The sequence below is a fragment of the Cuculus canorus genome, chromosome 7, assembly GCF_017976375.1.
Source record: "Cuculus canorus isolate bCucCan1 chromosome 7, bCucCan1.pri, whole genome shotgun sequence".
Taxonomy (NCBI): Eukaryota; Metazoa; Chordata; class Aves; order Cuculiformes; family Cuculidae; genus Cuculus; species Cuculus canorus.
Window position 1 is genome coordinate 25,950,033 of NC_071407.1, and position 13,973 is coordinate 25,964,005.

Consider the following 13,973-nt stretch of genomic DNA (forward strand, 5'->3'; position numbering starts at 1 on the left):
GTAATGTTCACATTTCAGAGCTGTGTTTAAATCATCTAGGATTTGTATAGTTTTCCCCTCTAATTATGCTGCTTGTTTTTAAACAAAAGCTTACAGGAATCTATTTGATTCACAGGAGAGCTACAAAACAGTAATGCATATACTTATTCCTATGAATTGTTTATTATATTGTTGCAATTCATCTTCCCTTTCAGACGTGTGTTGTATGGTAAACTCAACAATTGGAGACATATCCGAAATGTCAATTGCTCAAAATAGATTCCTGGTGGGGGGGAAAAAGAGAGTAAATAGTTTGTGTGGAGTTTTATGTGTAGAACATAAAGTCTTGTTTCATTTCCTTATTCCCCCCTTAGCAGTAAACGGGGACTGGTAGATGCAGTGTTATTATTTATCAGTGGATAACAAAATAACTTTCTGTTCACTTCTGTCAGTGTTCATGCTGACATTAGGGACTGGGAGACTGAGGTAAGCAGAGGTAGATTCATGGTTCATGAAGGCCAAGTGCAAGGTCCTGCACCTGGGTTGGGGCAATCCCAAGTGCAAATACAGATTGGGTGGAGAATGGATTGGGAGCAGCCCTGAAGAGAAGGGCTTGGGGGTGTTGGTGGATGAGAAGCTCAAAATGAGCCAACAATGTGTGCTTGCAGCCCAGAAAGGCAACTGTGCCCTGGGCTGCACCAGAAGGGGTGAGCAGCAGGGTAAGGGAGGGGATTCTTCCCCTCTACTCTGCTTACCTGGAGTCTACATTCAGTTCTGGAGTCCTCAGCACAGAAAGGACATGGATCTGTTACAGTGGGTTCAGAGGAGGCCACAAAGATGATCTGAGGGCTGGAGAGCCTTCCATATGAGTAAAGGCTGAGAGAGTTGGAGTTGTTCATCCTAAAGAGAAGGCTCCAGGGAGATCTTAGAGCAGCCTTCCAGTACATAAAAGAGCTACAGGAAAGCAGGAGAGCAGCTCTTTATCAGGGAGCGCAGCATGAAGGAGGATGGTTTTAAGCTGAAATAGGGGAGATTTAGATGAGATATTGGGAAGAAACTTTTTACCATGAAGGGTGGTGAGGCACCGGCACACAGAAGTCTTGGCTTGTGGCTGCCCCATCCCTTGAGGTGTTCAAGGCCAGGTTGGATGGGGCTTTGAGCAACCTGATCCAGTGGAAGGTGACCCTGCCCATAGCAGAGGGACTGAAACTGCATGTTCTTTAAGGTCCCTCCAACCCAAACCATTCTATGATTCTATGGCCTGACAGGAGGCAGTGGCTGCTGCTGCTTTCACAGCCTGCCACGTGCTGAGCCTCACCAGCAGCAACTTCTCTTTCACCACACGGCGTGGGGCTGGACCCATGCAAGTTATTCTGCTAGGGCTGTGCAGAGTGGCTTCCTATCAAAAATGAGTAAACAAACACCCACTCTGTGTGTGTAGGGTTGTTTAGGAAGGGAGAGACTATTTGATCTCATAGTGCAAGCTACATTATACCTGGAAAAAAAAAGAGAACTTTCCCTTCTCTTTTTAGGCTGGCTATGGAGCTTTACAAACTTGGCATAGCAAAAGCACGGAAAGTCTGTCTGTGGGAGGAACATATTAGATGTCTTGAGATAGAAGATGCCAACAACTGTAAGCTTTGCTCCTAATTTTATACCTGCCTTGGGAACAGCACGTGGAAGCGGACCAAAGCTGTTACTGTAAGAGAGTGAAATGCCTGAGCAGAGAGCAGGCAGCTGTTCAGAATGTGAAATGCAGTGAAAATGGATATGTCCAAATGACTATGTGACTGCATTGCATTCCTCACCCAGCCACGGAGAGCCTCTAATGTGGGAAACATATAGCCATGTTCGATGAATTAGGTCCCGCTCAGCCTGTCTAAGAGGCTGGGGTGAAGGGTGCTGTGAGCAGACTGAGGCAGGAAGGGCTGGCTCCCTCCTCTGCTTCCCCAGGTGCAACTGCGGGATGCCTCCAGCCCATGCTGGTGCAGCTGGGGGCCTAAATCCCTGCTAACTTCCCTCCTGAGCCAGCCCAGCACGCTAACAGTCTGTAACAACTGGTGCACAGTTTGGGAAACTCCTCTTTACTACCTCCTAGATTCTTTGTGAACTCCAAATTATCCGAAACTGGAACATGTTTGTGCAAATGCTTAGGACGTGTAAATCCAGGACCATACGAAAATGACAGTTTTTGCGATCCAAGCCTCTGTATATTGTTGACAATCTGATCTTGGCATCTGTTGTGTGAGCTAATTGGTGTATCTTGGCTTTGTGTTTAGTGTCAGGCTGAGCAGAAAGAGGAACACATTGTGCAGGTTAAGCCAAGAACAACGTTTCCACAATAGTCGCTGGAAGTATAAGTTTGTCCGCAGCATGATCTTGCACATGTGATGTGTCTCCCTGTGAATTGTTTACTCTCTCTCTTCCAGATACTCATAAGTTCTATGAAGTTTTGTTGCTTTGTGATTTATGTGGAAAAATATCTATCCTCACACTGTTATCAATCTCTGGACATTGTTCTTATTTAATGTTGCTGTCATCTGGGCTGTATATTTCTCCCATGATGGACTTAGATGACCAAAGGCATATCTATATCAAACGTCACATAAGTAATTTAAATTATATTGAGTCTGAATAAAGCTATACTTAGAATCATAGAATCTAAAATCATAGGTGTATTTGGGTTGGAATAGACCTTAAAGATCATCCAGTTCCAACTTTCTTGCCACCTCCCACTGGGCTCCCTGCAAAGCCCATGTACAATAAAGGAGACTTTGCATAAGCTAAAATAGAATTCAAGTTGAATCTGCGTATTGTACTTTTCGGCAAAATGCTGTTTCTCCCTCATTGTTTTTTCTCACTCTTCAGTCTCTATTTATTTTATTTTATTCCTTTTTTTAAGTCTGAATTCCCTTTACTTCATTTTTCCCCCATTTTATTTTCTCAAGTGGGATTTATTGCAGCAGAGCTAGGGCTTTTAGAAGAAAATTTGACTACGTTAAGTACAGTCACCTCTTATTAAATATTCACATTTTCAAAGTGAAAAAGCTTAATTTCAATTTAGATGGTTCTTCCAACATTTCTATAACTTTGTTGTTTACTAATAAAAAAGAAGAAAAATATACAAAATTATTTTTAATTATATTAGATTTATAGTTTCCTATTGCAAATCATACGGCAGAATATTACAATTTCTCACTATAAATCTGTAAATCAAATTGTAAACATAGCCTGTGGCTATGTGATTGTGTACAGCAATCACACTTTTCTATATTATTTCTGTAATAATTTAAGACTTTTTTTAGGGTTTCTCATATTGATACTACAGATGATGTTGATGATGATTTGGTAAAAGGCAGTCAGCCCTCTGGTTTGAAACAATGTGGTGCCACAGGTCACTCGTCAAAAGGAGAGCTGGAGAAGTGGGCTGTGCTAGCAGAGGGTGTTTACGATGGTTTGTGGATGACGGTAATGGCTTGGTCCAGTGGAAGATTCGCTTATTCGTATGGGATAGGGTGTTTGTCTTTTACAGGATTTTCAGTTAAAAGATTCCACTGTTCCACTGAAAAGTATTGATAAAGTCTTGCAGCCTCTGTGTGTGGCAGAGCATAATCTTTGATACTATTAGCAAAGATGAGCTCCTCCCAAAAAAAGAAGTAATTTGCTTTCTGGGCTTTAAAACGGAGAGTTGGTAGTAGAAGGGGGGAGCTATAAAAAAATCACCCAGAATGCAAGTGCATTACAATGCAACCTGAGCAAACAGGCAGTATTTTATTTGAATTCAGATTCTGATGGCACTGTGTATTTCTCTTCTTCAGAAAGAATATACTCAGGACACATCTTTTTAGTTTTATTGCTAATTTTTTTATGATTTTTAATTAAGATTAATCACTGATGTAAATAATCTTCAGGCTTCCAGAGATACAGTGAAGATGCCAAGCCTCCTATGGTCTAGAATACGGGGGGGGGGGGGGGGGGGGGGGGAATTGTGCAAATTAATGGTAGTGGATAAGGACTAAAAGTAATTAAAAAGTAAGGTTGTTTATATAATTTGTGAAATCACTAGGTGAAATTAAGCTTGCTTTGAAATCAGCAAGAGATTTGCTTTTGGCTTTAAAGGCAGTGGACTTTAGTCATTAGTTTCTACAGCTTTTGAAACCAGAAAGGAAGACAAAGAACACACATTTGTTCTTATTTTTTATTACCACTGTCCCTCAGAAATTGCTGACCAGCGTCATATTCCTATATGTATCTCTTGGAATGATGGTGGATATATCTGCAGATGCAGGTGCACTGCAAGTTTGTGCATCAGTTTTTAGTGCTCTCTGTGAATAGTGGTTTTATTTTCCTTTTCTCTGGCTGCTTAACATGCCACTTAATAGACAAGCACGATCCTTATCTCCTCTTGGCAGAAGACATTATATTTCTGTCTCTCATGTAAGACTGTACCAACCTCCAGCATATTTCTAAGACTGTGTCCTCTGTTTATAGTATTTAAACAATCTGACTTGAATGCTCTTTTAATTTACTGTTGTGTTGTCAGCAGGTTAATTATCCCCTTCTCATGGTTGTCCATGCCACTGCAGTCATTTATTTTATCAAGTTGAGGTCATTCTACTATTTACACAAAGCTTCTGAAGAAATCATGATGAAGCATAAACAGGGTTTCAAAAGCATTTAATCCTTCCTTTTGCAGTAGTTTCATTTTTAATTTTATAATTCATGTCATGACTTCTGCAAGAGATTATTTGCTGTTCTAACAGAGTGCTTTATTGCACTCTTCTCATCGGAAGTCTTCGTGCTGTTGGGTGCTGATCTTCCTGTCCTGAAAACTTCCTATCACCTGAGATATTAAGTTCATATTTTAGATCTCAGTTATGATACATTATTTATTCCATATGTATTGTTAAAGATCGGGACAGATGTTTTTCCCAGCTTCTCTTGAGCCTGCAGAAAAAAAATATGTCAGAGGGGAAAGTATTTCAATGAGAATGAGTAAGTTTCTTCCTAAATCAAATTTTTAGTGATTTCTCGTAAGCTGTCTCAGCAGATGTAAAACTTTTTCCCAACAGGAAGCCTCCTTAAGGAAGGCCTCCTCACTTTGTTCCAGCCTCAGTTCTTCTTCAACATTGATGGTGTCTTCTATATTACACTGACAGAATGTTTGATAGCACAAAGTATTTTATTTCAATGTTTTGCCTATTTTTGGCATAAAGCATTCTTTGGTATCATCTAGCCACTACAGGAAGCAGGTGTTTCCTATGTTACTATCCATGCCAGGTAATATAATATCAAGTGCACTCAGAATTCGCTAGGATAGAAACACTGACTGATGTTAGGGGACAGTTTGCCTACCGGGCATAGGAGACACGCACTGTGTTGATGGTGGTTTCATAGCTCCAGTCTCAGAAGACAGAGCAGTCAGTCTCCTGAACTGAAACAGATCATCACAGCACCTTTTGTAAGACCGGTCTTATTGGACCCTAGACTTTAGCTGTTAATTTCTGTCCCTTTAATTTCCTGGCAAGTGACAAAAAGATGCAAACTTTACATTTGTCTCTTAGTCAAAGAGGTGCCCTCCTACATAAATACAATTTATTGGGAAATTTCAGTATATACCGAATCAATACCAATCTATTTTAATCTTTCTTAAGCTAAGACTGAAAGGAATTTGATGTTATTTTAAGCTGAAGTTCTACACAGTTTAAAAGTCTATAGCAGCTCCTCACATTCCTCTTCCCAGCCAGGGTTTAATCAGTATTTCATTCTAAAATGAAATTGAAAATAATTCTCAAATATTATTAGAGATACAGTTTGTAGCAGTGCATGAGTGTGCCTGTGTGTGTGTACATGTATGTGTACATATATTTTATATATATATAAAAAAACAATACTTAATAGAACTGTCATCTTCTGCTTTTTTGGGAAGAGGGTTTTTTTTCCTCTATATTGATGTTTTGGTTCTTGGCATTTTACTACCACAAGCCTGAATGCTTTACACAGCTATTATTCCAAGGTCTTTCACTCAAAATCTGGTGTCACACAGGATCTGATCCTAGTTTCCCTTGATTTGTTCCAGAGGCAATTCTAACCACTGAGTTCGTAAAATGGTGATTGATTCCAGAGGAAGAGAGTAATGTTGCAAATACAGAATTGCAGCTTCACGCCTGGCTTAAACTGTAGAAGAAACTGGATTCAAAAGGTCTGTGTGTTTTCGTACATGTACAAATAACTAACATGGAACAAAGAAAAAGCGTGTAAAGGACTGTTTGACTTCATGTCTTTTTCTGTACGCATCTTTTTGAAGCTTGTTGTAGTGAGAAGGCTCCACTTCAATTACAGCAAGCTATAATATAGTATCTAACAAGTTTTAGAGGCATAAAGCATCCCAGACACACAGGCTGCCTGCAGGGAAACAAGCAAGTGTCAAACTGAGGTTCTTCTTTAAGAGTTAAGGAGATTACGTGCTGCTCTAGAAGCCCACTGTACAATTGCTTTCCTAGTCACAGATTGCTGCTGAAATCCTTCTGTCTGATAATATTTGATGAAGCATTTAACATTTTGAATCACAGTGGACTAATACAGTTCAGAATGAATCTTGAATATTTTAACTGGATGAAATGCATCTGAGATTTTTTGTCTCAATATGTCATCTTTTTTTACTTTAAGAAAATCTCAAGCGCTTCAGAAATATAGCATTGAAAATTCCATATGCTGCTAGAGGTGCTATAGAATAACTTTTTTAAAGAAATACTTTCCTTGGTTGTTTTGGCCATCTCTTTCTCATCATGGGACTGCATATTAGCTCTCTGAGGTAGTTGAGCAGTCCCATTGTCCTGGGCACTTAAGAGCATTAAATCGCTGGCAATTACTTTGCGATTGTAGTGTGAGATTAAAGGACAGGACCTAACAAACGAGGCAGACGTTGATTCAGAAGATGAAGGAGCTTCAGATAATGCAGCTAAAAAGTATATCTAGCACAGGTTACCTGTGAAAGAATTCTTGGCTAGTTGTCATTTTGCCAATATATTGCCAAGGTAAGATCTTGAGTTATCTTTCAGGTAGTATTGATTTTTATTTTTAATTTTTTTTGTATTTAGTTTTATTTAAAGTTTGCTGTTTTCTTTTACACTTCCAGGAAGAGATAAAATGCATACTGTTCATTAGAAAACTCTGTCTGGACACCTATTTCTGTGGTGGTTCTCTTTACATCCTGCCACCTGAATGTCCCAATCCTGGAAGCACATACTTTTATCAATTTCCTAATTTAAAAAACAGTGTACAAGGATTTATGTGAAGGTCTTGAGATGACTCAACTGTTGGCTTGCATCTCTGCAGCAGAAGGCTGTGGTTTCCATTTCCACCTCATGTACTAGGCTCATACCCAATGCTTGGCACAGTATCTTACTGACAGAGGGTGTTTCATTGTGGAAGATGTCATCCTGAAGATGATATGATGATCTCAGCTCTATTGTTTCTCCATCTGGAAATGAAAACTCCAAGGAATACTTCAGAAAGGGCAGTAGTTTAACGTAAGGTCCCGCCAAACGTTCCTGGAATCACTGCCATGGCAATGTGTGTGAGAGATATTCAGTATATGACAACCATGTTTCTGTTGAAGAGTTTTTGTAGCATCACTGTCTACACTGTTTTCATCAGTGCATGGCATCTGTTGTGCCATTTGTAAACACTTGGATTTCTATTAGCAGAGCAGAAATTTTTCTTCTGTGCAAGTGACAGTGATTGTAACCAGTCAGCTTTTCTCCTGCCTCCTCTTCCTGCCTCTGGAGAGGCATTTTTTCCTGTTGCTGCGACTGCAGGGTAAAAGGCAGTTGTAGAAGTCAGTGTGTGGCACCACTGGAGCATTTAAATTCATCTGCCAAGGGAAATGCTCTGATTGCATATTTTTCAGTGATATGGAGACAGAAATTCTTTAATTATGGTGCATGGTGGAGGTGATCACAAGGGGCTAATACTGACGGCTTTATAAAGGTCTTTAGTAAAAGAGCTTGGTGTATCTTTAAGGTCCCTTCAGCCCAAAACATTCTATGCTTTTAAGATTTTTAGTTCATTAGGATATCCTGCTTTTAATCTGCACTTAAAAAAAATTCTTTATCTTCCTGAAGTCTACGTAGTGGATGTCATCTGTATCTGTACCTCTAACTCCTGGATACCTCAGTTTTTCCATACTTATATGGAATCTTATTACTGCTTTCTGCTCTTGTTTCCTTCTTTAGCTCTTCAGATGAACAAAGAACTTCCTTTAGAAGTCTGTTTCAGAGCTAAGGAAAATCAAGGCTGTAATTATATTTGAAGTCTTGCATCATGTATCAACAATTGGACAATATTCAGTGTGCCATTTGGATTCTGGTGGTGTTAAAAATAAATAAATAAATGAATATGTAAACCCCAAGCCACCAAAGACCGAAACCCAAATCCACAAAGTCCACAGATGAGGAAGGACTCCATCTCTCACTTTTAAAGAATCGAAGGTAGTGGGCTTCTCTTCAAAAGTGATTTAAGCACATTGCCTGTAAGGTGTTCTTTAAGTTCAAATCTATCTTTTATAAGACAATTGAGTGTGTTAACTAAAAGAAATAGGACTCGGTATCATTGTTCCATTGCTGCATTCTGAGACTTCTTTTATCCTGTAAGTATTCTTGCAAGACTGTTTCTACTTTTAATTTATATCTAATAAGTAGTAATGAACACTTCTCCATGAATGTGCGTGGGTTTTATGTGAACAACACTAAAGTTTGCATCAATGAATTCCTATAAATTAGATTTTCTTGTAAGTTTTTTAAAATCTTTGCCTTTGGTGACTATGGAAATAACTATCAAGCATTTTTCTGGTGGTATGACGGGTTCTACCATTTACAGTTGGAAGTATATGGGCACAGACAGGTGAAAAAATAGGAAGAGGAAAATGAGATGTCATAAATTCTCAGGTTAAAACCCTAGTAGTCATCTCATGTGATGAGTAACTAGAATTGACCCAAAAATGTGTCATTTTCTGTTACATGTATCTCTATATATTTGAATATATATATATTTTGTCATTATTTTCCCAGTTTCTGGCTGTTCAGAGTTATAGGTCCAGAATTACTACAAGCAGTGTAAATTATTATAAATAATTATAATAATAAGTGATGACCAGTAATACTGGAATATACTTGAGTTTAAATGGCTTAAACAGCTTTGCTGGGGTGCAGAACTAGTCTTTGGGTTTATGATCAGGCTGAGACATTAGAGAGTGCTGTCTGACCCTTCTTGCAACTAGAGTTCTGCTGCCCCTGCAAGTCAAGTATGATTATTACTCCTGTTCAGAAATACGTATTAGGGATCACATTGACACTGCATAATGAAAATAGTTTTGAGTGTGAGTGTCCAGCTGCTGTATACGTCAGGGATTTATACCATGGCAAATGCAAACGTTTCTAGCAAAGTATGGCATCCTTCTAGTACGTACCTATATAAAACCACAGAGTTTTAGTGCTTACTTGGGACTTATCTCAACCCACAGCTTTTTCAGTTACTTTCTAGGTTTCATAAAAACTCAATTTAAAATTATTTTCTTGGTAAATCAGAGATGAGGTAAAATTACAGTCAGTAACAGACACGTCATTATACTACAAATATTCTGTGAATGGGTTGATATAGGCTTTTTGGGTCACGGTACTTTGGATATTACAGTGAGGGATGACAGTGACCGGCACTAAGGGCAGCACACCATCAAGTACCAGCCTCACTGATACCAGTGGACACCATGCCTGCTCCTCAATTCACTACAAATCTAATTTTAAAGAGTAATTAAAAATGCACTTGAAAGTATGTTACAATGGCCTATTATCCCTAGGCAGGGGATAGGAGGATCATATCAAGGATACCATCATGTTCTGAACTCCTAATATTCACAGCCTTCCAGTAGTCACTTTGGAGAACTGAATCTTTCTCTGCGTCTGAGCTCAGAAATAACTTTTGATGGAAGTTTGTGGAAAATTGGTTCTGAAAATTATTGGCAAGTGAAAAAAAATGTTGTTTAATATCAAGAAGAACATCTTTACAGGTAGTACGAATGTTCAAGTAATATCAATGTTGTCTCTGCAGTTCTCATGAGAAAAAAACTCAGTTGAAAACCCTAAATTGAATTTGTCTTGGCGTCCACAGAAAAAGAAGAGCAGGCATTGTCAGAAGAGTCTTGTGTATGAGCATAGTTGCATATAAAACAGGCTGGTCTTAGGGAATTTAAGTAGTTTTCTTTTTTTAAGAAAAGTACAGCAGTTAGGTGTTCTGCCAAACATTTAGTGGGTTAAAGCACAAAGATCTCTACAGAGATCTGGAAAGAAGCCACTTTGGAACATGATTTTTATCAGCAGGGATTAGAAGGAATGATCAAAACAAATTTGAGATTTTAATAAACAAACAAATTTTCATCTTCATTGCTTACATTACAGTTTCTCTCTGTTATCTTATGCAGGTATTACTAGATTGCAGGTAGCAGATGGAATTCCTTCTCATTAGACATTAATATCACTTCATATATATTTAAAATTTATAACAGGTCTCATGAATTCAAATGAGATTCTACAGTCCACAGATACAACTGCAATAACAGTTATACGGCTGTCAGAAAACAGCCAACCCCAGGTGTTGACTCATGAATATTTAAACAAGTCAGTCATCATAGAAGCAAAATACAATTTGGACCTGATCCTACTCCCAATAAAATAGATAAAAACCACCCAGTACTAGAAAAGATCCTTTAAAAGACATCTGATGAAAGATAATAATAATTCTTCCCCTTTCCCATCTGTTTGGCCCAAAAATGGAACAAGGATCAGAAAATAAAACCAAGACACAGCATTTTTGTGTTGTTGATATTGAAAGGGAACATATTATTTTCTGAATTGGGACTGTATTCTTCTCTTAAGACATGTAAACCAATTTTTTGCACACAGTATTTTTTAATTGTGTTGCAATGTTTGAACTTAAATGAATATTTTTTGCATGCTAAATTTCAGGAATTTAAGTAATTTTTATGATGCCTGTGGAAGTAAAAGCATACTTTTTTTTTCAAGTCAGTAAATATTTTATTTTAGTTTTCTATAACTGGAATGCAACCAAATGGATTTTTCTACCTTAAAAAGCCATTCATTCAAACTGAGAAAGTTTCTATTACAGGAAGGTTTAGTTTGGTTTAGTAGGTATGATGATGTTGGGCTGACATTTAGACTTGATGATCTTAGAGGTCTTTTCTAATCTTACTGACTCTATGATTCTATGATTTTTATAATGTCTTTGGAGGAAAAAAGTCTGTAGTTGAAATGAGATAAAAAATAAATACCTAGTAAAGTATGGGCTGTATGCCAGATTATGATTTTATTTACACCCTTGTAGTTACTAGAATATTTTCATGAAGTCAAAAACATTGTTAGAGGTTGGTCTCAAGATACTGAGAGCAGTGTCAGGTATGGGAATGTCTGACAGAGCAGAGGGACAATGTAGGAATTTTTATCTATTGAGAAAGCCAGGCAGTTTGACAGATCAGAAAAATGGGACCAAACCCAGACTTTATATGGAACTTAATTTTCTTTATTTCTATGTTTTCCTCCCGAAAACAAAAGTCCATGAACCAAGGAGGCACTAAAAATGATAGGAGAAGGTGCTTATGGCAATGGAAAATGTGTGAAGCTTCATAAAAATAAATTAAGTACACTTTGTATCAATTTAGGATGTAAATAAAAGCTTGTGAGACATGATTAATTGTTTGTAAAGACCCAAATCTGTTCTTTTTTTCTAGTGATCATGGATGATGGGGAAGTCGTGCGGAACTGGTGACTGTGTTCTCCTTTTCCAAGCAGTCCATCATTTTCCCACTGGCAGGTGAGATGCTAAAAAATTAAAGACCTAATTATTAGTGTAGTCTGGGAAGTCTTCTTGGTCTTCAGAGTTAAAGAACTGGACTGAGTTATAGAAGACAGTACACAGCCAGCAAAATTAGAAAGGAGTAACTTCTCATCTGTTTATTCCAATATGACATTTCCCAAAAAAATGCAGAAGAAAAAAGTTGATTTCACAAGGCAATATTGCTATTAGACAACCAGTCCTATGCACTAAGAACTTTGTGTATATTCAGTTGTCTTTTAACTATCTAATTTGCATTAACTTTTAAAATTAAGTACAGTTTCAAGATTGATATTACTTCAGTAAAACACACAAATGTAGGGAAAAAATTGCAAATACATAATCATAGAATCATTAAGTTTGGAAAAGACCTCAAAGGTCACCAAGCCCAACCGTCAGCCCAACACTGCCGTGCCTACTGAACCCTGTCCCAAAGTGCCACATCTGTGTGTTTTTTGAACACCTCCAAGAATGGAAACCACCACTTCCCTGGGTGTGTTCCAATGCCTGTTCCAATGCTTCACTACTCTTTCAGTAAAGAATATTTTTCTAATATCCAATCTAAACTTCCCCTGGTGATCCCCATCATATCACTTGTTACTTGGGAGAAGAGATGAGGACCCACCTTGCTACAACCTCCTTTCGGGGAGCTGTAGAGGGTGATAAGGTCTCCCCTCAGCCTCTTCTTCTCCAGGCTAAGTAATCCCAGGTTCCTCAGCAGCTCCTCTTCAGATTTGTTCTCTAGATCCTTCAGCTTCGTTGCCCTCCTCTGGGCGCATTCCAGCAGCTCAATGTCTTGTAGTGAGGGGCCCAAAAGTGATAATTCCGTTCTCTGTAACTTGTCTTAAGCACTTATTACATGAGAGTTTTTGAATAGCCATTATGTACTTTCGATACAGACTTTGAATCCCAGAAGATTTACAAAAAGCACTTAAGGTTGTTATTTCATTATTCTTCCATTTAAAACACTCCATGCTTAATTAGGTAACAAAAGCAATATCTGACTTTGATGTTTAAAGTTTAAGCTGAGTATAGTCAGAGTAAAAAACTAATACTTTGATGAAAAAAGAACAAGCTTGGGAGTTATTTGTAATGTACAGCAGAGCCAAGATTTAATTGTTAAAGTTCTGCTTTAAATGAAATACAAGGAGACATAAATGAAATTTCTTTCCTATGCATGATCAGAGAAGAATGTTAAGTAGGCTCTCCATGTGACTATCGTATTGGCAATTTTACATTTTCTCTCAATTAATTTTGTTAAATATATTTTTAACATTTTGTTAAATATATTTTTAACACAAATTAATAAACTACGCAGACCTCTTTGAGGACCGTAGTGCTGCATGGGTAGAGGGCAATGTCCAGGTGACACATGACATTCCCAATACATTATTCAGAGTAACTGTGTAAGGAAGGGCAACCAGTTTTCCTCACGTGGTCTCAAGACTGCTTATTCAGGTACAGGCAAGTTGGAATAGATTCCACATCTAAGAAGGGATTCATACCAGTGGGAATAAGTGGTTAAACAAAGTTAGATGGCTGTTAGCAACTTAACATCGTGACGGAACCTCATCTGTCTTTGGATATTGAGGTAAACACAGGCAGCAGCAAACACCGTAGGGTGACTTTGGATCACCAGGGAATGTATTTTGTATTTGTTTGGTAACTGTAACTGCCAAAAGAAGTCTGCGATATCGATAGAAGCACCTTAGTGCATATCAGTTTCTTGGAATTGCCCAAAACAAAGCAGAAAGTGCGTTCCGTTTTCTATAGACTCAAACAATTAAGGCAAATTTAAATAGGTTAAAAAACCTCTATCTATACTTATGCAGAGAAGGGATTAAGACAGATGTAACAATATAACCTTGTTCAATAGTATGTGAGGCAAAGATTGGAGCTCTGCTGCATAATGATTAGAATTCATGTAGACCTATTGCTTAGAGAAGAAAGACATTTTAATTTGTATCTTCTAATTAATTATCAACAAAATATGACATAAAGACTTTATAAGAGAAAGAAAGTGTATGAGTCACCAGTTATCTAGCACGTATTTTGTTGCCATAAAGAACGTCTGCTTTAGTTACAGTTTC

General features: G+C 38.0%; 2 long non-coding RNA genes across 9 annotated transcripts in view; both read left to right on the top strand.

Moving 5' to 3' along the window:
* Nucleotides 1-8,465, top strand: part of LOC128852721 (uncharacterized) — a 75,230-nt gene extending 66,765 nt beyond the window's left edge. For both annotated transcript variants that reach the window (XR_008450730.1, XR_008450731.1), the window contains exons 8-9: nt 6,061-6,181; nt 8,217-8,465. This is a non-coding gene — a long non-coding RNA (uncharacterized LOC128852721). The remainder of the gene's footprint in view (nt 1-6,060; nt 6,182-8,216) is intronic.
* Nucleotides 8,466-11,777: 3,312 nt separating this feature from the next.
* Nucleotides 11,778-13,973, top strand: part of LOC128852720 (uncharacterized) — a 29,765-nt gene continuing 27,569 nt past the window's right edge. For all 7 annotated transcript variants that reach the window (XR_008450724.1, XR_008450721.1, XR_008450726.1 and 4 more), the window contains exon 1: nt 11,778-11,862. This is a non-coding gene — a long non-coding RNA (uncharacterized LOC128852720). The remainder of the gene's footprint in view (nt 11,863-13,973) is intronic.